At 36.3% G+C, this 22,798-nt stretch overlaps 1 protein-coding gene across 1 annotated transcript in view; it reads right to left on the bottom strand.

The window, feature by feature from the left end:
- Positions 1-585: 585 nt before the first annotated feature.
- LOC138705936 (haloacid dehalogenase-like hydrolase domain-containing protein 2) overlaps positions 586-22,798 on the bottom strand; it is a 139,993-nt gene continuing 117,780 nt past the window's right edge. The window contains exon 6 of the mRNA XM_069834733.1: positions 586-760. The gene's annotated coding sequence lies outside the window, so the exon portion shown is untranslated. The remainder of the gene's footprint in view (positions 761-22,798) is intronic.

Raw genomic sequence — 22,798 nt, 5'->3', positions numbered from 1 at the left:
TTGCCCACATGGTAGGGAGGTTGGGATGGGCAGGGCGGAACTCGACATGCAGCCACCTCTACGTGGTGAGTTCTGGGTTGTTTCAATTCATAGAGAATGAAACAAGCAAAGAGCTGCATCTCAATTGTGAATGGGGTTACGAAAATTTATACACATTAGAAGGTGTTCAATAATGGTAACTTCACACACTAAATCCTTAAGATAAAAGGAATAGAATCTTCTTTCGCCATTTTGCGTCCCTTCCTTTTATTCAGTAAGAAATCAATTTTGTTTCTATAAAAACTTGCTACATCGCAGTGAATTCAGTAGCACTTGGCAACAGACAGAAACACTCTTCCCTACAGCACTGATGGCAGTCACGAGGGGACTGCCCTTATAACCTGTCACCGTAGTACTCAGGCATGGGGTGAAGCACAGTCTTGTAGCAGTGTTGCAAAATACCCATTACTTAAACTGATTTAATATTAATTAAAGTATTAAAATACTTCCATGTATCACCACAGAATGGCGCATCCTCAGGTTGCGGATAGAGGAGACAATCTCCAGATATGGAGGGTAGGTATGAATATAATGAATAAGCAGTCGCGGACAGCTGATAAGGAGTGGTCCTCCACCTTGGGGGTTGGGCGAAGAGCTAACAACCCATCACCGTAAAGAAACAGCTTGTTACGAAACCACAATATTGGATTCATAGATTTCAAATAGGCATATGACCCAGCAGTGGCGGTTACTCCATTAGAGCACTTGAGCACGTGAACACCTAGAAAAAAATAGTAGTAGATTAATATTCAATAAATAAATAATGAAATAAATAAATAAAATATATAAATTATATATTACATATATATTACAACACTAGAAAAAAACAGCAAAGAATTATATGCTTCTGATCGCTTAAGAGAGGATAAATAATCTTGCAACGCGGCAGGAGGAATGCATTTGTCGTCTGCTCAGTAGCACGTGCTATGACACGTCAGTAGGAGCTGGTGGGAATAAGATCGACTGACTCTTAGAAGCGAGATGGTGGGGGAGCTTCTCCATAAGCTACCGTGCGCGCACTTACCAGTCGTGCGCAGGCACCCTGTGATGATGGCTGTTAAGGTTAGTCAGTTGAAAAAATTGCTGTTTTCCAACTTGTTGTTGGATAAGAAGATAGAAATAAAACAAAGTGATAGACCAACACCTCAGGTCAACTTTGTACAGGTAACAAAATCCAAAAACAGAGATTTTAAAAGAGAATTTGAGTGTGATATTTATGAAAGAAATTCACGGATTTGCGGCTCCGAGGTGACCGATCGTTTGTATTGTTTTCCATGCTTGTTATTTGCAAGAGAAGGTGGCGAACCTAGTTGGGTAAAGATTGGTGTCCGTGATTTAGCGCACTTGAGTCAGAAAATAAAGAAACATGAAAGTGCGCAGTCACATTTGAATTCTATCCTTGAATTCAATATTTTAGGAAAAATGGACATTCGTCAACTACTTGATAGTGTTTATCACCTGAACATAATGAACAAATCTGGAAAAATCGTTATATGCTTTCTAAAATCATCGACTGCATTAATTTTTGCGGTGCATTCGAATTAGCACTTCGGGGCCATAATGAAAGTGTAGATTCGAGTAATCCTGGTGTTTTTAAAGTTCTCATAAACTTCTCGGCAGAGTTAGATGTTTCTTTAAGGGACCATCTTACCTGTGCTACTGTGTTCAAAGGGACATCTAAGGAAATACAGAATGACTTACTAGAGTATATGCTTACAGTATTTCAGAACTACATTAAACAAGAAATCTCAAACGCAGAATTTGTTCCGGTATTAGCAGATGAAACAACTGACATTTAATCTGCTTTTCAGTTGGTTGTTGTGTTCAGATATGTGTTAAAGAATGGGCAACCAGTTGAACGATTCTTGGAATTTTGCAATCCTTCTGGACATGACTCTGCATCAATTGCTCGATGTATTCAAGATGTCTTGGAAAAAGTTGTTGTTAACCCAGACAAATTAGTTTCCCAGAGCTACGATGGTGCTAATGTTATGAGTGGTCAACATGCTGGTGTCCAAGCTATTATTAACCATACTTACAAAAATGCTCATTTTGTGCATTGTTACACTCACGAGCTCAATTTAATTGTAGTTCAATGCATTAGTCAGAACCAAAGTATTCGATTTTTTTTATCCAACCTAAGTGATATTACTAATTTTTTCAGTAACTCGCCTCAGAGAATTGCCATTCTGGATGAAGTGGTTGGAAAAAGAATTCCACATGCTTCTGCTACGAGGTGGAACTTCAAAATTAGAAAACATTATACCACACGTGGATATCTTATTTAATCAAGTTCAGGAGAGGGGTACTGATGCTCTACAAATAAGAAAGAATGTAGACACATTTCAGAAAGCAATGCAGAAGGAAAGAGAGGGAATGGAGGCAGTAAGCATAGAAGTTGAGAATGTGGAGGTGCCAACAAAAAAAAAAAAAAAAAAAAAGAAGAACTGAAAATATCCTACTTACATTAATAGAACTGTGGCAGCTAAGGAAGTCTGCGACATCATCGCAAATCAAGCGAAAAGAAGATTTTCTTTTACTGCTAACTTTTCTGCCGTGTTTCTCTTTGATGCCGAAAAATTTCAACGATATGAGAAACACTTCCCTTATGAACTAATTGAAGAAATAATAGATGTTTATGAACTTCTGGAAAAGGATCGCCTTAAAACAGAATTGCAGATTATCTACAGAAGATCAGATTTTAGGAATATGAGTGGCGGTCAGTCTTTTGCAATTTCTCATAGAAAATAACTTACAAGATACATTTTCAGCTATTGCTCGTTGTTACTACAATTCCTGAGGCCGAAAGATGCTTCTCAATCTTAAAAAGGATAAAGACCTTTCTAATAAGTACCATGACCGAAGGAAGGTTAAGTGCATTAGCAATGCTTTCTATTGAAAAAAGCATTATTAGCAACATTGCAAATTTTAATGAAATTGTAATTGATTTGTTTGCTTCGAAGAAAGAAAGAAGGATGGACTTTATATACCAAAACTGTACATGAACATTGTTTTACTGTGTGCCAAATTCTTAAATATTGTCTTAATTTGTGTCAAATCTTTATATGCTTGTATTATATTGTCATATTGTATGTAAAGCTTTAGATATTGTTCTATTATGTGTTAAATTTTTAGATGCCGTATATTTGCGCAGATAAGACGAGGTATAAATTTCGAACACAGTATTATGGTTTTACCGTAGCTTATACTGGATCTGTTCTTCACGATGAAAACCAAACTATTAAACGTCTATGAACATGTGTGCTGCGTCACTTGATGTGCTGTACGAGTTCGCGTTAAAATCACGGAAAAAAGTAAAAGTAGAAACAGTGATAAAATCCTTTAAAAAAATAAGTGCGCAATTTCTAACGAGATGGATGTCACAGAGAATGATTTGTTATGGAATACTGATGAAGTAGAACCGACTCACCACATTCAGAATGGGACCCATATGTCGACGCTGTTAACAGTGAAAGTGAGGACGTGCTTGACCAGTTCTTTACCTTGGACGACAAAAATTATTATCATTTCACAGAATTTTAAATATACAAGTATTAAGTGATTTGTTGTATTTTGTAACAGTTTTACTCTAGAATTTTAAGGTCTCTTTCTTCTTGTATCTGTCAGATGAGACTACTCCCATTTTGTGGATATTTTTTATAATTCAACTGTCGGCTTATATGCAGAAATATACGGTATTTGTGATATTGCATGTAAAACCTTGAGATATTTTCCTACTGTAAAAATATTTAGACACTTTCCTATTTTGTGTCAAATCTATAAATATTAGGCCTACCTTATTTTGTAACTGATCATTAGGCCTGCGTGTCATATTTTATGTCAAAGCTTCATGTGTTATATTACCTCACCGCGTGTTAGATCTTTAGATATTTGTGTTTATTGTGTGTCAAATCTTTAAATATTTTCCTACTGTGTGTAAAATATTTAGATGTCGTTCTATCTTATTTTTGTGTCAAATGTACAACTATTGTACACAATAAATTTAAATTTGATCCTCATGAATACCAGACGAGACAAAACTACAGTTTCTTTCTAAATACTCCCAAATGCCACACAACTGCTGGATTAAAACACAGCAGAAATTTTGGACCCAAAATATATAATACATTAATTAGAGCTTACCCTGAGCTAAGTACACTTAACACACATAGATTTAAGAAACAAATCAGATTAATTATTTAATTGTTTAAGCTAATTGAGTTAAAAATTGATACTCTAATATTCATGTACTTTTGTATTTTCTGTTTGTATATAGACCCTGTTATTACATGCTGTATGTATTTTACCATTTATTAATGTGATTGTGCTCAATGAACTCTCGTAATTTTATGATATATTTTGTATAACTGATCTGAACTGTGCCCGAGCACGAGCTTCTGCTCTTTCGGGCTGCAATGCCTAATGTAGCTCAAGTGTATAGTATTAAATAAATATTATTATTATTATTATTATTATTATTATTATTATTATTATTGTTTTATTTTATGTCCGATATTTAGGATGTCTTATTATGTGTGAAATATTTAGATAATTTCTAATTTTGTGTCAAATTTAACATACAGTCTCTTTGTGATCAGATCGTTTGTTTATATTTAGCTTATACATGTATAAAGGATAGAAGAAAAATCGAAGTCCAGCCATGACATAAAAACTGAAAGGTGCAGTATTCCTAATGAGTAGCCCTACTTTTAAGATAATACACTTTATTTTTTTTTTAAGTACCAACTATTAAATTGTTTTAGTAAAAGGAAATGTTTATTGTAGAAACAAATGGTAGTAAAACCAAGATATTAAATGCTTTTACTTTGACATTTTTATGAACTTTAATTTTAATCTTCATATCAATTAACTTATTGTTTAAATTTAGTTTCAGACCTTGTCAAAATGAATTTCTCTTCCAGTATTTAAGAATATTTGTCTTATATTATTAGCAATTAAAGACACATAAGAAAAGGAAACATTTAATCAATAGTCTCTTTTGTTATTCATATACTACTGTGAACCCCCAATTTAATAATTCATGAGCCACAACTGTGACCCGGTTAAGAAAGAAGTTTTATGTAATATTCCTATTGAATTTGGTATTCTCAAGAAACTAGTTCGATTAATTAAAATGTGTCTCAGTGAAATGTACAGCACAGTCCGAATAGGTTAGTTTTCTATCTGATGCTTTTCTAATTCACTGCAGGCAAAAGCAAAGAGATGCACTTTCACCTTTACTTTCAAACTTTGCTGTAGAATATGTAATTAGGAAAGTCCAGGATAACAGACAGGGTTTAGAATTGAACGGGTTACATCAGCTGCTTGTCTATGGGGATGACACGAATATGTTAAGAGAAAATCCACAAAAAAAATTGGGAATTTTACTTGAAGCAAATAAAGAGAGAGGTTTGGAAGTAAATCCCGTAAAAACGAAATATATTATTGTCTCTCATGACAGAACATATTACGAAATGAAAATATAAAAATTGGAAATTTATACATTCAAAAGGTGAATGAGTGCAAATATCTTGGAGGAAAGTAACAAATATAAATGAGATTCGGGAGGAAATTAAAGGCAGAATAAATGTGGGAAATGCCTGTTACTATTCGGTTGAGAAACTTTTGTAATCCAGTCTGCTCTCAAAAAAGCTAAAAGTTAGAATTTATAAAACAGTTATATTACCAGTTGTTCTGTGGTTGTGAACCTTGGACTCTCACTTTGAGAGAGGAACAGAGGCTGAGGGTGTTTGAGAATAAGGTGCTTAGGAAAATATTTGGAGCTAAGAGGGATGAAGTTACAGGAGAATGGAGAAATTTACACAACATAGAACTGGACGCATTGTATTCTTCACCTGACATAATTAGGAATGTTAAATCCAGACGTTTGAGATGGGCAGGGCATGTAGCAGGTATGGGCGAATCCAGAAATGCACATCGAGTGCTAGTTGGGAAGCTGAAGGCAAAGGAGACCTTTGGGAAGGCCGAAACGTATATGGGAGGATAATATTAAAATAGATTTTAGAGAGGTGGAATATGATGGTAGAGACTGGATTAATCTTGCTCAGGATAGGGACCAATGGCTGGTTTATGTGAAGGCGGCAATGAACCTCTGGGTTCCTTAAAAGGCATAAGTATTAAAATATTTGGCTCAACTGCAGTATTTGTCCCGCTATGCTGTAACATCTGAAGGAGACCCAACATATTTCTAGCGCTTTTTGCGCTACCAACCTTAACTCATCTCAGCAATTGTGAAATGTACCTGCTAAAACGGTTTAAGTACATGTTATTGTTAGAGCACCAGATTTATCTATGGTGTGGTAGCTCCTTTACTTGTCTGTGTCTTGCGCATGCGCAGTGTCCCATCATTGGACTTTGAAAAATTTCTTGCGGGACACTAACTGCAGTTTCTCCAAATATTTATTCTTAAACCGTAAATGTAACAAAAACAGTACGCAAAATTATTTGTTGCAAGTGAAAATGTAATGTAGACATGTTTACATGTGTGTTTGTAAATGTGTTAAAAAATAATGGGATCAAAAACAATCATATAAAATTATTATTTCTGGGAAATGTATGCGCAAAGGAATAATATGGTATAGAAGTTTCCAAGTACACTACGTTCAAGATTCGTATCTCAAAGGACTGTCACCGAAATCCTTCCATCCTGTATAAACTTCACTCATTTTTATATTCAAGCAAAATCTCAGTAATAGCTAAGCTAGTTTTGAATTTAGTGTTCAAACTTCTTAAAATGCAACACGGATAAAAGAAGCAGAAACACACTAATTAGCAGACTCCATTAATACAAGAGAATAAAAATATTACAGTTTCTTCAGAAAAAACTACATTGAGGTATGATTAGGGTAACTCAATAAGGTAAAATATTTTAATAATTGCTCCTTGGCTACTCAGAATAACAAGTCAGATATACTGTACTTTACGTATCCAAACAAAAGATTCTGGGCTTCCAGTCAAGTGCTGAGAATTAATTTATCAATCATTTAAGAACTAATTGCTGTATATTTTCCATTCTTAAAATCATGTTCTCATAACTCGAAGGGTTGTCTATTGTGCTAAGTCTTTCGCGTCTCGCGTCTATATAGTGTCTAATTGTTTGGATAGCCAGATGACCTGAGAGATTAAGCAGTCTTCAGTGTTTGGGGACATGGCCATTTTGATAGTTCCAGAAATTAGGCCCTAAATCTGAATCATTCGAAATGTTAAGTGTCTGCATACTGTCGAAATCCAAACAGAAAAACGTAGAATAATATCAAAAGCATTAAAATTTATATTCGGATTTTGGCTACCGGTTATACTAGTGGATGGGTTAATTTAATATGCCAGACAAGTGTTAAATGTAATAATAATAATAATAATAATAATAATAATAATAATAATAATAATATTTAATCTGACAGGATTAAGGCCTTAAGGCCTTCTCTTCTATTATGGTAGTCCTAAATTAAGGAGAGGAGGAATGGAAGAAACAACGAAAAAGAGATGATGAAAGAATTAATGCGGAACTGAATTGTTCATAGAAATCTCAAGCCACACTTGCTAAGTTAAACATATTCCTCACAGAATTTGCTGCAGATTGAATGCTGACCCTTCAGGTGAGTGGCTACTAGCTTGTTTCACTGTAATGCGGTTGGTCACAAACAATGTGCTGTGCACGTGGAAGACAAGGAAGATTGTTGAGTTCTGACCAGTGGCGGTTCGTGAACTTGTGGATTGGGGGAGCTGCAGTAGATTTTGGTGTATACAAACTTCACTTCGATATATCATTACTAATAAGTTTAGGACAAAAATAAATGCATTAAATGTAACCTACCTGTATAACCTTTACTCCATGCAGTATTAGCAGTAAAAAAATGGAAAAATTACCCGTGAACATTCATTTCTTGTAAGTGAAGTCCATTCTTCTGTTCTTGCGCTTTATGAACTCCTCCATTATTTTTTCATTGAAGTCTATTGTCGTCTCAACAAGTTTCCTTTCAATTGTCAACATAGCGAATGCCGACAGACGTTCCTCGGACATTGTGCTACGTAAAAATGTCTTAATTCTTTTCAATGTGAAAAAGCATCTCTCAGCTTCCGCCGTAGTCATAGGGGTTGTCAGTACAATTTTGAAGAGAGAAAACACTTCACTTAGAGAGTTTTCGAGCCCACTATCTATCAGGATCTGATACAGTTTCAGCACACCAGATTCTTCATGAAACTCTCTCCTGTCATACAATACGACTAATTCTGTTCGCAGACGTTCCTTCTTTAACATTGGATATGCTGTTGCTGTATTTTCTAACTCCTTCTCCGGAAATTCTTTGCAGTAAAGAGCGAAACGGTTTGTTTGCAAGAGTTTAGCGGCTGCAAGGTGTGCGGTGAAATCAAATCTTTCTCTGGCTTGGACACAAATCGTATAGAAAATTTCTTTTGCAGTTATGACCATAGTCTTAGCGTCGGTTTTCCTTCTTTTGGCAGAAGTATGTTCTTCATCTCAAGATTCACCTCACCACTCGCTCCCGATTCTGGATATGACCTCATAAAAATATTGCAAAGCTCTATTGATATTGGCTGAAGTAGCATTTCGATTTTGAAGCCGATCGTAAAGAACATCTATATGAGGCATCACTCGATGAAAAAAAGACAGCCAAAACAAAAAATTTTCGTCTTCTAGTGCCCATAAATGACCTGTTGCTGGTTGATAGGTTGCGCGATTTTTTACTTTCTGTAATTCTTGAAAACATTCTTTAAGCGCCTCCAAATTATCATGGACAGTGTTCACAATTCCATCCAGTTGCAGAGACTTATGGAAGTTTTCTATTTTTTATTTTATTTTATTGGGTTATTTTACGACGCTGTATCAACATCTAGGTTATTTAGCTTCTGAATGAAATGAAGGTGATAATGCCGGTGAAATGAGTCCGGGGTCCAGCACCGAAAGTTACCCAGCATTTGCTCGTATTGGGTTGAGGGAAAACCCCGGAAAAAACCTCAACCAGGTAACTTGCTCCGACCGGGATTCGAACCCGGGCCACCTGGTTTCACGGCCAGACGCGCTGACCGTTACTCCACAGGTGTGGACTGGAAGTTTTCGAGAACATACTTTATAAAGTACAGAAGTGCGCTGTGGTGATCTCGAGAAAAAGGCAGAAATTCCAGAAAGGTCACTGAAAAATATCCGAACCTGGGAATTCTGAGATACTGCCTGCTGCATTATTAAATTTAGTTGATGGGCATAGCAATGAACGAAGTGAGAATTTGGATAATTTTATTTTATAATTGCTTGAACCCCATTTTTAACCCCCACTCACTATGGCTGCTCCGTCATATGCTTGGGCTATTTGTTTCTCGTTGTTTCCTTTAAGCACCTGTCTTAACTGTTCTAATAGGAAAGAAGATAAACTGTTAGCATCTTGAGATGATGGATTTGTAAACCCCCAAAACCTTTCTTGCACCATACCGTTATGTTCATACTGAAAAACCAAAACTTCCTGAGTTTGTTGGGAGAAGTCTGTGATATCATCTGCCATGATCGCTAAGAAACTAGCGCCATCAATTTCAGTTTTAATTTCAGATCGGTAGACACTCAACATGCAATCTAATAGTTTATTTTGAATTGTTTTAGAATTACCTTTAAAGACAGTGGCATGTTCCAAATGATTTTTGAGAGGCTCATTTAGATTACTCGCGAACTGCAGCAATCCACGAAATACACCAGAGTTTTTCGAATTGTTTTTTTTTTTTTTTTCCATCATGTCCCCTAAAGGGAAGTTCATATTGGCCACAAAATGTTATACAGTCAATAATTTTTTAAAGAATTTCACGATTTTTTCTCTCTTCTTAGTTATGTTTGAGAATGTCTGTTCCATACGCTTCACCTAGTTCTGCAGCATTACTAGTTTTGCTTAACATAGCCAATGAAACAACATTTTTCAGGTGAGACTACGAAGATTCGTGCTTTTTAATTTTTAGAGGCAAAAGTCCTAAATCTGTCACACCACTCCTAGTCCATGCAGCATCGCCACCAAAGAGGAGGCAAGGAAAACAAAATACAGCATTTTTTTATTCACATCAGGGGCGGCTTTCGAAAGAGGGCTGCAGCACCCCCAGACATTTGTGGCTCTTGTCTCGTTTTATGTTGTGAAATACATTTATTATACAGTCTCTATTTAGCGGCTCGAATTTTTTAAAATTTCGCTCTCATTGACATGCACGCAATCGTTAGTGAAGTCACTTCCTCCCCTGGTGCTGCCAGAGCGAAGCCAGAGACAAGGACTACGGGTGAAGCCACTTCCTCCCCTGGAGCTGCCAGTCTCGTTTCGGATGCTTTGCGCGTTAGTTTTACCCCCCCCCCTGCTGCCCCTCACCTAGAATCCAGTTTTCTGGAGCTGCAAAATTTGCAGCAGATTGTCAGTAGCACGCAGTTTTATATACATTTTCCTTAATGTTGTGAGCATAACAAGTGCAACAATGCTTAATTCTGTACAATATTTACAGTCTATTCGGTTCCGTACCTTAACAATTCAGGAGAAATGTGAAATTAAGTGCCATCAGTTGAATATCATAATGCAAAGAGCCACTAAACAAAATACAAAGACTCGCATATTGTTTGCTGATTTATCCAGTATCCCTGCTTTCTTCTCTCGATCTCCACACAGTCTGTATTAGATTAATGTGTTTCAAAGACAATTCCATCAGCTGGGGCAACAAGATGGAGTTTTAAAATAAGAATAGTAAATGTTGTTCATGAGAAGAAGGAGCCATTGCTAGAATGTTTTCAAACCATAATGGAATCTGAAACATCTATCATCACAATCAATGAGGCAAGCGCCCTGGTGCGTACCCTTGAAGATCCTGAATTTAATTTCTGGCTCAGTTTTTTTCATTTATTGACTTATCATGTAGATATATTATACAACCAACTACAACATCGCCAGTTATATATATTTTAAGGTTCAAATTTGCATATAAAAAATTTAAATTATGGTTTATTTAACGACACTCGCAACTGCAGGGGTTATATCAGCGTCGCCGGTGTGCCGGAATTTTGTCCCGCAGGATTCTTTTAAATGCCAGTAAATCTACTGACATGAGCCTGTCTCATTTAAACACACTTAAATGCCATCGACCTGGACCGGGATCGAGCCCGCAACCTACTATGCTACCGAGACCGACTCTGCATATCAAGCTTTGTTAATACCATACAGACAATACGGAACAGTGCACAGTAATGTTGAGCAGCGAGATCTATGAAAATGAAAACCCTAAAAAGCGTCGTAAGGTCGAAGGGATTCAGACAAGGGTTGCAGCAGCCAAGGAAGTGTGTGACCTCATTATCACACAAGCTAACACCCGATTCCACTTCATAGATCATCTGATATTATCTTCTCTTCTGTATCAAGAAAAATTTGAATGCTACAAAAGCTCATTTCCTTAAAATGACCTAAATGTATGTGTGAAGCTTTTTCCAATGTTCGATAAAGACAAACTAAAAACGGAACTCACTGTGTTGTATCAGAGAAAAAAATTCAGAAATATCACTGACGCAACCAAGCTCTTGCAGTTTCTTCTATCTGAAAACTTACAGGCCTTATTTTCAGAAGTTGTGAAACTACTACGCGTAGCTATCACGATACCAATGACAACTTCCGAACCAGAACGTTGCTTTTCATGTTTGAAGAGAGCAAAATCCTATCTTAGAAATACGATGAGAGAAGAGAGACTGACCGCATTAGCTATGTTTTCCATTGTAAAGACTATGTTAAACGACATATCGGATTTTAATAAGAAGATGATTCAAAAGCTTGCAACCTACAAGACAAGGTGCATGGAATAATCTTTAACTCAGGTAAGTTGCATGGTTTTTTTTTTTGTAAGCAGCCCCCTTGAATTCAATACCCACGAGCCGCCACTGGTTCACATCCACACAACCACAAATGCTTAGTATAAATTTCATTGTTAAACTTCCTTACGTATGCACTATTTCGGCTGGACGAAGCTTGAGTAAGATTTAAGTCGGGTAACGGACGACCCTTCAATTTTACTTCAATCTTCTCCGCAAGGGAAAGTTGAGAAAAAATAATATTCTGTAATTCACACACACTCATGCTTGCACATTTGCACTGGTTAAGTTAGGCGCAATTCACACAGAGAAGAAGTGGCTCGGACATGGGGCGGAGACATGATGACTTTTCGAGTCTCTCCCATGTAAACAAGTGTATCAATGCACACAGAGAGGACGGGATGGGGGCACGCCACTTCGAAGTCAGCGCTTCGCCTCTTTCGAGTCACGACTAGCCCTTGAAAGCGACACGTGGCGTCTGACTGTGAAAGAAAATTCGCGGCAATTTTGAATTTGATATTCAATTTGTGAAGAGATGGTGTAATATTGTATATTTTATTTTTTATTTTCATAAGATATTTTACGACGCTTTATACTTTTTTTTAGGTTATTTAGCGTCTGAATGAGATGAAGGTGATAATACCGGTGAAATGAGTCCGGGGTCCAGTACCGATAGTTACCCAGCATTTGCTCATATTGGGTTGAGGGAAAATTCCGTAAGAAAGCTCAACCACGTAAATTGCCCCGACCGGGAATCGAACCCGGGCCACCTGGTTTCGCGGCGAGACGCTCTAACCATTAATATGGTATAGAAACATTGATGGGACATATAAAAATTCTGGAAACGGTCGGGATACATGTTCAATTCTTTCATCACATCTTCTACTCCAAAATATCTGAGAACTCGCTTTGAATATCTTACAACTTTGTGGAAACAACATCAAACTTTATTATCTATTCCTCGTCACCGTACGTCTTTCTATTCATTCTCTTTCTCCATGTCAGTTTGTCCCCTATGGAACTCTTTACCTCGTCATGTCAGGGATTGCCGAACAGTTAATCAATTTAAATTAAGAATTAAAATTACATACTTTTACATGGAATTGATTTGTGATTGTTAGCCGAATTTAATAGGTTGTTCTATGTATTTGTATAAATTGCCATTTAGGCCTATTATAAAGTGGCAATGGGATATAAATTGTAAATAATTATGTATCAAGTTTAGTCAATATTTCATTATACAGTATGTAAGCTCCTTAATGTGCATGGTAACGATTTTATATATAAATATTACTATGTTTTATTGTTTCAATGTATAGGCTGTATTTCACTTCTGGTAGTGTGGAAAAGAAGGTCCCATGGCCTTAACTCTACCAGAATAAAAAATAAATAAATAAATGCATAAATAAGTGCGTAAGTGCATAAATAAATGAATAAATAAATAAATACATGCATACATAAATAAATAAATAAATAAATAAAATTCATAAATACATAAAACAAATAAAATAATTAGGTTATTTTACGACGCTGTATCAACAGCTCAGGTTATTTAGCGTCTGAATGATATGAACATGATAATGCTAGTGAAATGAGTCCGGGGTCCAGCACCGAAAGTTACCCAACTTTTGCGCGTATTAAGGGAAAACACAGGAAAAAAACTAAACCAGATAACTTGTCCCGGCCGGCATTCGAACCCGGGCAAAATAAAACGAATTAAATAAGGTATGGCATACATTCTTCCTTTTTTCAAACCACTAAGGGTGCACACAAAATCTTATCAGTATTTTTTAATATTACCCAATTGTACGAGAGCCAGAGCATCCTCATCGCCTGAAGAAGACATTACGAAAGCTGTGCGACGCGCAAGTGTCGCAAGGTTTTTTGACTCTTCAGTATGCTTTGCTCACGTCATGTCCGCGTCGTGTCTCCGCCCGACGTCCGAGCCACGTCCTGTTTACATCTTCTCTGTGTGAATTGCGCCTTACGGCACTAAGATGTCAAACCAGACAACGCCAACGCCTGGCACCCTCCACGGCCACCTGCAACCCCTCATCTCTTCCCCCAAACAGCTCGAGAAGTTGAAGAATGGATTTTTGTTCTGCCCATACTGCCCAGTTCCTGAATTCCTCTCGGCACTTCTGTCCCTGTTATCCTCTTCACTTCCGCGTCTGCCCTCCATTTCTTTCAATTGCTTTTGCTCCATTTACGCCAGATGAAAATAATATAATTGAATCGCCCCATGCAGAAAGGGCTTCAGTCCATTACACCTGGTTTTGAGAAAACTAAGGAAAACAGTCTGTACTTTGTATTCCTTTCTGCATAGAACTCTGAGCCTGGCGCTTCAATTTCTGTCTTTCCAAGCATTGGACTGAATACCTTTCTGCAGAGGCTGATGGAACCATCCATAAAGATATGATTTCCATCGATATCTCGTTTTTTCAAAATTTGTGACTGAAGCCCTTTCTGCATGGAGCGATTCAATTATGTTTCTTCTGTTACCATGGTTTTGTTACAATACTCTCCATTCGTTTGTCAGATCGGATTCCCCGGATACATCTGTTACGTCACTCCATCGCTTACAGACTTCGGCACGAATTGGAATCACGTGATTATCGTGGTCTAGTCATGGCCATCTTGACAATCACCTAATATAAATACATGTTCAAAGTTCTAAAAAACAAAGGAATTGCTATATTAAACTCATGTTAAACGTGCATTTATATATAAACTTGTTCAAACGAAAATATCTAATATATAAAAGTGAATGTGGGTATGTATGTATGTATGTATGTATGTATGTATGTATGTATGTATGTATGTATGTATGTATGTATGTATGTATGTATGTATGTATGTATGTATGTATGTATGTATGTTCCCAATACAAATCTACACGCTTTGACCAATATGTACCAAAGTTTGCACATTTAACCTTCATAACCAGGAGAAGAACATAGGCTATATTAAAATTGTTAAAATGGACGTTAAATTGATTAAAAAAGTAAAAAATAAAAATAAATACGATCAAACATTCATGTATAATACTAAAATGCAATCTTCTATAGTCAATTGTTCTTTATTATTGTCTGTTGTATTCAACATCGACTTTCATGAGGCCATGGAAAAAGCAAAACGATATAAAATAACATTGTAGATACATCATGAAGGCCAAAATCTAGACAATTTATTCATGCAGTAAGTATCCTTATGCAGTCCAGAACCGTATTATGTGTTTCTCGAGACAGTTGTAGATAGTGAGCAGACTGTGTTTTATACAACTGAATTCTTAAATTCTTTGAAATCACAAGAATTGCCAACACATAATTTAATACTTAATATTGAATCACCAATAGTACTATTGCGAAATATTGATCCACAAGAACTATGCAATGGAACAGGAATTGGTGTGAAAATACTGATGACAAACGTAATAGAAGTGACAGTATTAACTGGCAAAAGGAAAGGAAAAGATGTTTTTATCCCACATATTCTTATGATAGCCAGTAACATGCCATTCGATTTTAAGCAACTGCCATTTCAGTGCAACTAGCATTCGTAATGACCGTAGTAAAATAAAGCTCAAGGATAGTCGCTCAAAGTTGCAGACATTCACCTAAATCTCCGTGTTTTTCATATTGTCAATAATTGCGTAACTTGCTTTCAAGTGAGCACACCTAAACATATATACATATTTATACAAAAGACAGGAAAACGAATTGTATGCATATCAATGAGACTTTTGTCATGTTCCTAATGTAGTATGTGAATATACGTAAGCCCACTGAAAATAAGACATTAATTTACATTTTCTTTATTTTTGTTCATTTGAATTGATTAGGATGCCGATATTTTAAATCCAGGATTTGGACGGCTATCATTTCGATATACTACTTAATTCTAAAATATATATCTTTCAAAATATTATTGCCCATGTCCAATAATGTATTACGAAATTTTATCTGTGTAAACAGGTTGCCAGTGCAGTATGTCAAGCGTTTGTGGAAAGAACGGTGACTTCATTTTCTATAACATAGGATGTCTTTCAGAATATTATTATTTATGCTGAACAATGCCTTCTTGCAAAATTATACTCTATCTGCATTCTGTATATAAAATAAAAAGTAATATATTTAATATGTTCTAAATTTGTTAGATATTATATCTTAAGTTATATTTTAAAAAGCCCTGGTATGATATAAGCGGGCATACAGCTGTCAAGGGGTAAAACATATTCCAATATAAACTGAATTACATACGTACAGTATACATTGATTCTTTGGTACGACCGATAGAAAATTTAGGCTCACGATGACACCCCAACGATTCAGACTGGGAACAAGGGAATTCTCTAATTACCATCAGCTGTCTCTGAATTTCAAGTGAAAGCACACATAGACATGAAATTACGTGAAATGTATGTCAGCATAGCTTCAGTTAAATGTACAGATCTTATAATTATTTTTTCTGTGCCTCTGTACAACGTCACATTTGTGGCGGGGAGGAAAGGAGACAGCAGAAAAATTAATGGTGTTTAATACGCTGACAGCCACGACTAAGATAAAGCACTTGAAATTTAGCGGTAACTGACCGGCAGAGATAAATAAACAAAACAAATAAATATATAAATTTAAAACAAAGTTGAATGTCAGGCACATGATGAAATATTTTCTTTTCGGTGTCTGATCTACAATTGTTTTAAATTTAGTTAAACCTGGCAGGCATTTGGCTAAGGAGTATTAATTCATGTAAGTGAAGTTAAGTAAGGATTCATCTTTATGTGCGAGGAAAGCTTAGTAAAACAATTCGTTTTGGTTGTCTATAGTTGGGTTTCCGAAATTTTCGAAAATTTAACAAACACTTCATTTGAAAACAGAAGCAGAAAGGAAAACCCGGGCAACGCCGGGTACTTTCAGCTAGTAGTAAATAAAGGAAACGTAGCACTAACAGCAATAGACAAATGTTGAAATAAATGGCCCAACATAGATGGCAGAAGATTAAATGATATTTGCAGAGCGATGATTACAGAAAAGGCATTATATAATGTTGAGATATGTAGAAATTGCTTATCAGAAGAAAATATAGATAGAATAAAATCTAAATTTTGTAAGAAATATTTGAGGATCCCATGGATTGCCTCAAATATAGCAGATCTCAGTATAGAGTGAATGCCATTTATCCATTTCTCCGTTCTTGTAATAGTGTGAATGTCATTTATCCATTACTCTGTTCTCGTAATAGTGTGAATGTCATTCAACTATTACTCCGTTCTCGTCATAGAGTGAATGTCATTTATACATTGCTCTGTTCTCGTAATAGTTTGAACGACATTTAACCATTTCTTCATTCTCATAATAGTGTGAATATCATTTAATCATTGCTCCTTTCTCATAATAGTGTGAGTGTTATTCAACTATTGCTCCGTCTTCACAATAATGAGAATCTTAAGTTGGAAAACACAAATCACACACATATGCAAAATAATATTTATGAAAATTCATACACTGAATCCGAAATTTCCTTCCGCTGGCACTTAAGAAAAATCTAGTAAGTACTGTCGCTCTTGATGCCTCATCTTGATTACTGTGATACTCTCTTCACTTACGTACCTTAAGTGAGAATACAGCGTGTTCATAATGCACGTGTTCGATTTATTTGCATCGTCCGAAGAGCTGACCGTATCTTACCTTCACTTTATTATGCTCTCCTGGGTCCGTCTCAAAGAACGAGAACCATTCATTTTCTTACCTTACTCTTCAATATTCTTCCAGAATTCTAACCCTAGCTATTTAACTTCTAGATTTCAAAATATGTCCTCATATCAAGCTATAGATACTATTTCACATCGCCGTATTACATCCTCCATTCCTAAACATAGAACATCCTTCTACTCTTCAACAGCCCATCTCTGAAACTCTCTACCATAGCATGACAGAGACTGTAGGGCGTTATCAAGTTTTAGAAATAAATTAAAACTGCACTTTTTCAATTTGGATTCCTTCCAATTATATTCCCTTATCTGTGCAACAAATTTTACAATTCCCTTTCACCATACTGCTCTTCCTTGGTGACCACATTAATATATTTTATCATCGTATCCTTTTCTACTGTAATTGTTATTCATATTTTCTTTTTTATTATTTTATTAGTTTCAATTTTTTCTATTTTTCTTATATTTTCTCTGTTAGCTATTTATACTCATTGAGTTAATTATGTTGTATTGCTATTAACTGCATAGAACTGTATTTTACTTTCTCGTAATATAGCATTATTTTCCATTTGTATTACCTCAATTTTGTTATTCTTTAGTAATATGTTCGTATAATTATTTGTTCTTTTGAATTTTCGTTTAATTTTCACTGCTTAAATGTCTTATGTTGTATGTTTGTGACTTAGTGAAATGTAGGAGAAGGCTCTACAGCCTTAACTCGGCCTTTATAAATAAAAAATAATAATATAGCGTCACTGTGGACTTTTTGTTGAAAAATCATGGATCTAACCAGGACAGGACTGCCTGAGTAACAGGTAGATGGTTCAGATCACGCTGGGACTGTTGTTAAGGATATAGACCTCGTCCTCTTGAAGTGTCACTAGTTGTAGGCCTATTGACTTTCCAATGAGAAATCCCAGGCTAATCGGGACTAGAACCCGAAATATCAGTGTGATAAAGTGACAGTTTAGATTATACCTCAGGGACTACTCATCGAGGGAGGGCATAACCATCAAAGTATAATTTTAAAGAGATTTCATTAACTTAGAAATAAATATTACATTTGTTGAACAAAATTAAATTTATTTAACATTAAATAATTTCGAAGAACCAATTTTCTATTTCTTATGAAGCCACATCTTCTTGAACTTCACATACTCTTTTTCCCAACATGATTATAGAAACATCTCATATAATTATTCTCTTAAATGTGCTTGCTATTACATAGAATTTCAGGATAGAAAACGAAACAGTTTCAATATTGTAGTAGAGGTTGGCTACTTGGTGTCCTTGAGCTGAGCTCGGAGCGCCGCCTCGATGTAAACCCTCTTCTCCTCACACTGCATCATACGCCAAAGTCTGCCACCCTCCAAGGCCACCTGCTTTGCGGAGCAACCCCTCATCTCCCCTCTCAAACAGCTCAAGAAGTTGAAGAATGGGTTTATGTTGTCCCCATACTGCCCAGTTCTTGCATTCCTCTCGGCACTTCTGTCTCTGGTATCCTCTTCACTTCCGCGTCTGCCCTCCATTTCTCTCAATTGGTTTGCTGAATTTACGCCAGATGATAATATGTTTCTTCTGTTACTGTGGTTTCGTTATAATAATCTCCATTTGTTTGTCAGATCGGTTACCCTGGAAACACATCTGTGACGTCATTCTAACGCTTACGTATTTCAGCATGTTGAATACTGTTTGACAAAGTAGGAGGGTTAATATTTTCGAAATCATATTATGTACATATATAAATGAATAAAAGAATGAAAATAATATAGTCTCCTAAAACACAGATTAATATATCGAAAAATGTTACATAAGTAATCAGAATAGAATTATTTTAACCAAAATCGCAATTAGAAATCTAAACTGAATACTTTGGGATCGGAATATAAGAAAATAAACAAAGAAATGTGTTACAAAAGTGTAATTAAATCATATCAAGATGTGAATAGGAGATGTGAACATTAAAGAAAAAAGTAGAACAAATGCCGTGGAAATGGACTGTTGTAGAACAGTCATTCTCAAAGTTTTTCCACCGCGAAACCCCCTTCAATTTATAGTACGGCCACGGAACCCTTGTAATCTGTTTTCTCTGTTTTGCTGTTATTATTATAGTTATTTTGATTATTTTACGACGCTGTATCAACTGCTAGCATTTGAGTGAGATGAAGATGATAATGTCAGCAAAACGAGGCCATGGTCCAGCGCCGGAAATTATCCAGCATTTTCTCTTAATACACAAACTTACTTACAAATGACTTCTAAGGAACCCGCAGGTTCATTGCCGCCCTCACATAAGCCCGCCATCGGTCCCTATCCTGTGCAAGATTAATCCAGTCTCTGTCATCATATCCCACCTCCCTCAAATCCATTTTAATATTATCCTCCCATCTACGTCTCGGCCTTCCCAAAGGTCTTTTGCCCTCCGGTCTCCCAACTAACGCTCTATATGCATTTCTGGGTTCGCCCATACGTGCTACATGCCCTGACCATCTCAAACGTCTGAAAATAAGAAACATTAGTTTCTTATTTTCTCTTAATATATCGAGGGAAAATCCCGGAGAAACTTTAACCAGGTAACTTGTCTTAACCAGAATTTGAACCCTGGTCAGCTTGTTTCACGGTCAGGAATGCCAACCGTTACTTCACAGCGGTGGACTATTATTATTATTATTATTATTATTATTATTATTATTATTATTATTACTACTACTACTACTACTACTACTACTACTATTATTGTTTGATTTTATTCCAAAAGAAATACATGTTATGATAAAGTAATTGTCAAGTCATATTCTCTGCTCTTCTGAATTCTACGTCACTTTGTAAATCAATTAACGCATCCTGGAACTGCACTCTCAAGGATTGTACATTATTTACTATGAAGAGATTGACAAAAAGGTTAATATCACTCTCCATACATCTAAAACCACTAAATCTATGTTCTGTGAATTCACATTTGAGCTCTTCTAGTACGGAGATATAATTAACTATATTTTATTCAGGCACTAATTGTTCGACTTTCTTCAATGTTTGACCTTTCATGAAGTGCTTTCAATTCTTGAAATTGCAGCGCACGTTGCACCCCTGAAAAAATTATTTTATCATAACATGCATTTCTTTCGGGATAAAATCAAACAATAATAATAATAATAATAATAATAATAATAATAATAATAATAATAATAATAATAATAATAATAATAACGTTGGTATATGAATACATATTACAGAAAACAGCTTCCCTGTCACTTCGACATTTTCTGAGTGACAGAGCGTATAATGTAGTTTTATGTTGCTCAGTCCCATTCCTGACAGTACCTTACAACATAGTAAATAGTTCACGTTTTCACCGAACGCACAACAAATAGTCTTTCTCCCACACTGTACGGAATGATCGTTTGCTTACAGGAGGTTTAGACTGTGTCATTGTCCCGCACTGTTCGTACGTTTACTAAGTATACGCTTAGTGATGGGCCGCTCATGAGCGAGTCGTTTCGAATGAACGACTCCCGCTCTGGAGCGGCTCTCCGCTCGCTCCTTACAAAAGAGCGAGTCGTTCATTACATTTCGCTCCCTACTCTTGGGAGAGCAAGGCAACTTCACCTCGCTCTCTTGCTTATGGCACACTCCCAACGCTCCGCTCCCTCCACAACAGCACAGCGCTCCACAGCTCCATTGCAGCTGTATACAATCCCTGATCACAACGATGCGCAGCACGTCTGTCAGTGTGGTCATGCGCAATGACAAAGAGACGTGCGATGTTTAAATTACACTTCAATACAAACACGTTTAAACGTTGCATACTGTCATGTTCCTGTTCTTATTACTAAATAGATCATGTTTGCACATTAGCTGTTTTTATGTAGCATTGTACACTTTCATAATTGCTATTTATACTACTTTACCAACACTTTCAGAACTGTTTTTAATTGATCTGTTTATACTACATACTGATACTTCACGATTGTTACTGGTTCGTAAAATAGCGTAAATAATGTAAATAGGCTCTGTACATGAAGCTTTTCTCCGCATTCACCAAAGACGTTTTATAGTTCAACAGACCATTCGAATGTGTATTGCAATGACATCTATTGAGAAGCATGTGTACTACAGTTAACACCCGCTCTGCAGTCATCGTAGAAGAGTCTGAGCGGGTGCGGTGGTGAAGCATGGGGTGAGTGATCACTAGGAGCGAGCTGGTTGAGAAAGAGGGAGGGCACTATACCGCTCCGCTCTTTTGAACGACTCTCAATGAACGACTCCTCAAAAGGAGCGGGAGTCAAAGAGCTAGCTCGCATCAATGAACGACTCCGACCCATCTCTATATACGCTGCCACCCAGACCTCGAGCAGCGACTACTTGTTTGAACCCAGCAGCGAGTACGCCGAGTGGGAGAAGAGCGCCTCAGAGGAGTGGGGGAGGAGGATGGTGAAGCTAGAGCTTCATCTTTTTCACTTCCAATTCCCGAACTACGAAGGTACAGTAACTCTTTAAATTCTAAGCTATGTAGGGAGCAAAGATATTGGCGGGTCGTACATAGCACATTTTTGCACGTACCACCCCTTCTCTTCTGACCTGTCCATTGGGATGACTGACTGGCAGAGTGTCGATGCGTTCGGGTGTAGTTGCTTGCAAGCCAGTCGTTGTGTATTGAGAGAGTAGTCATCGTAGCTGTTGTCTGTTCACTGTGCACATATTCAAACAGTAATTTTCAATACTAACAGTGGAATTGCTTCTGTGCCTAGTTGAGCGACATGTCTAGAAAGGGAGCGGATACGCGGAGCCAAGCGAAAGGAATTATTTATAGTGTTTACGAATACTTAAAAAAAACTCTAATTAATACGACAAATTAAAATTTTCGTAATATGACTGAAATTCTGGTTGTTAAGAGAATGAGGAAAACAGGAATTAGGTTACTATAAGTTTAAGTGAAATATTTTAAGCTCTGCTAGTATATTGGCAATATACTCATTGCAGTGAAGTAAATCGTTAAAAACCATTGTGTTAGTGTTAGTATTATTATTAGTATTATTATTATTATTATTATTATTATTATTATTATTATTATTATTATTAAATTTGCACTGATGGATTTCATTTAATATAGTATTACTAGCCATTGTTAAGTCAATTATATTATATAAAATAAAACCTGGGTACCGACACAATACTATTTACAAATTATTTATATCGTCAACATT

This window comes from Periplaneta americana, chromosome 9 (genome assembly GCF_040183065.1).
Source record: "Periplaneta americana isolate PAMFEO1 chromosome 9, P.americana_PAMFEO1_priV1, whole genome shotgun sequence".
Taxonomy (NCBI): Eukaryota; Metazoa; Arthropoda; class Insecta; order Blattodea; family Blattidae; genus Periplaneta; species Periplaneta americana.
The sequence above is the reverse complement of the archived record's forward strand: the minus strand, read 5'-3'. Positions and strand labels throughout refer to the sequence as shown.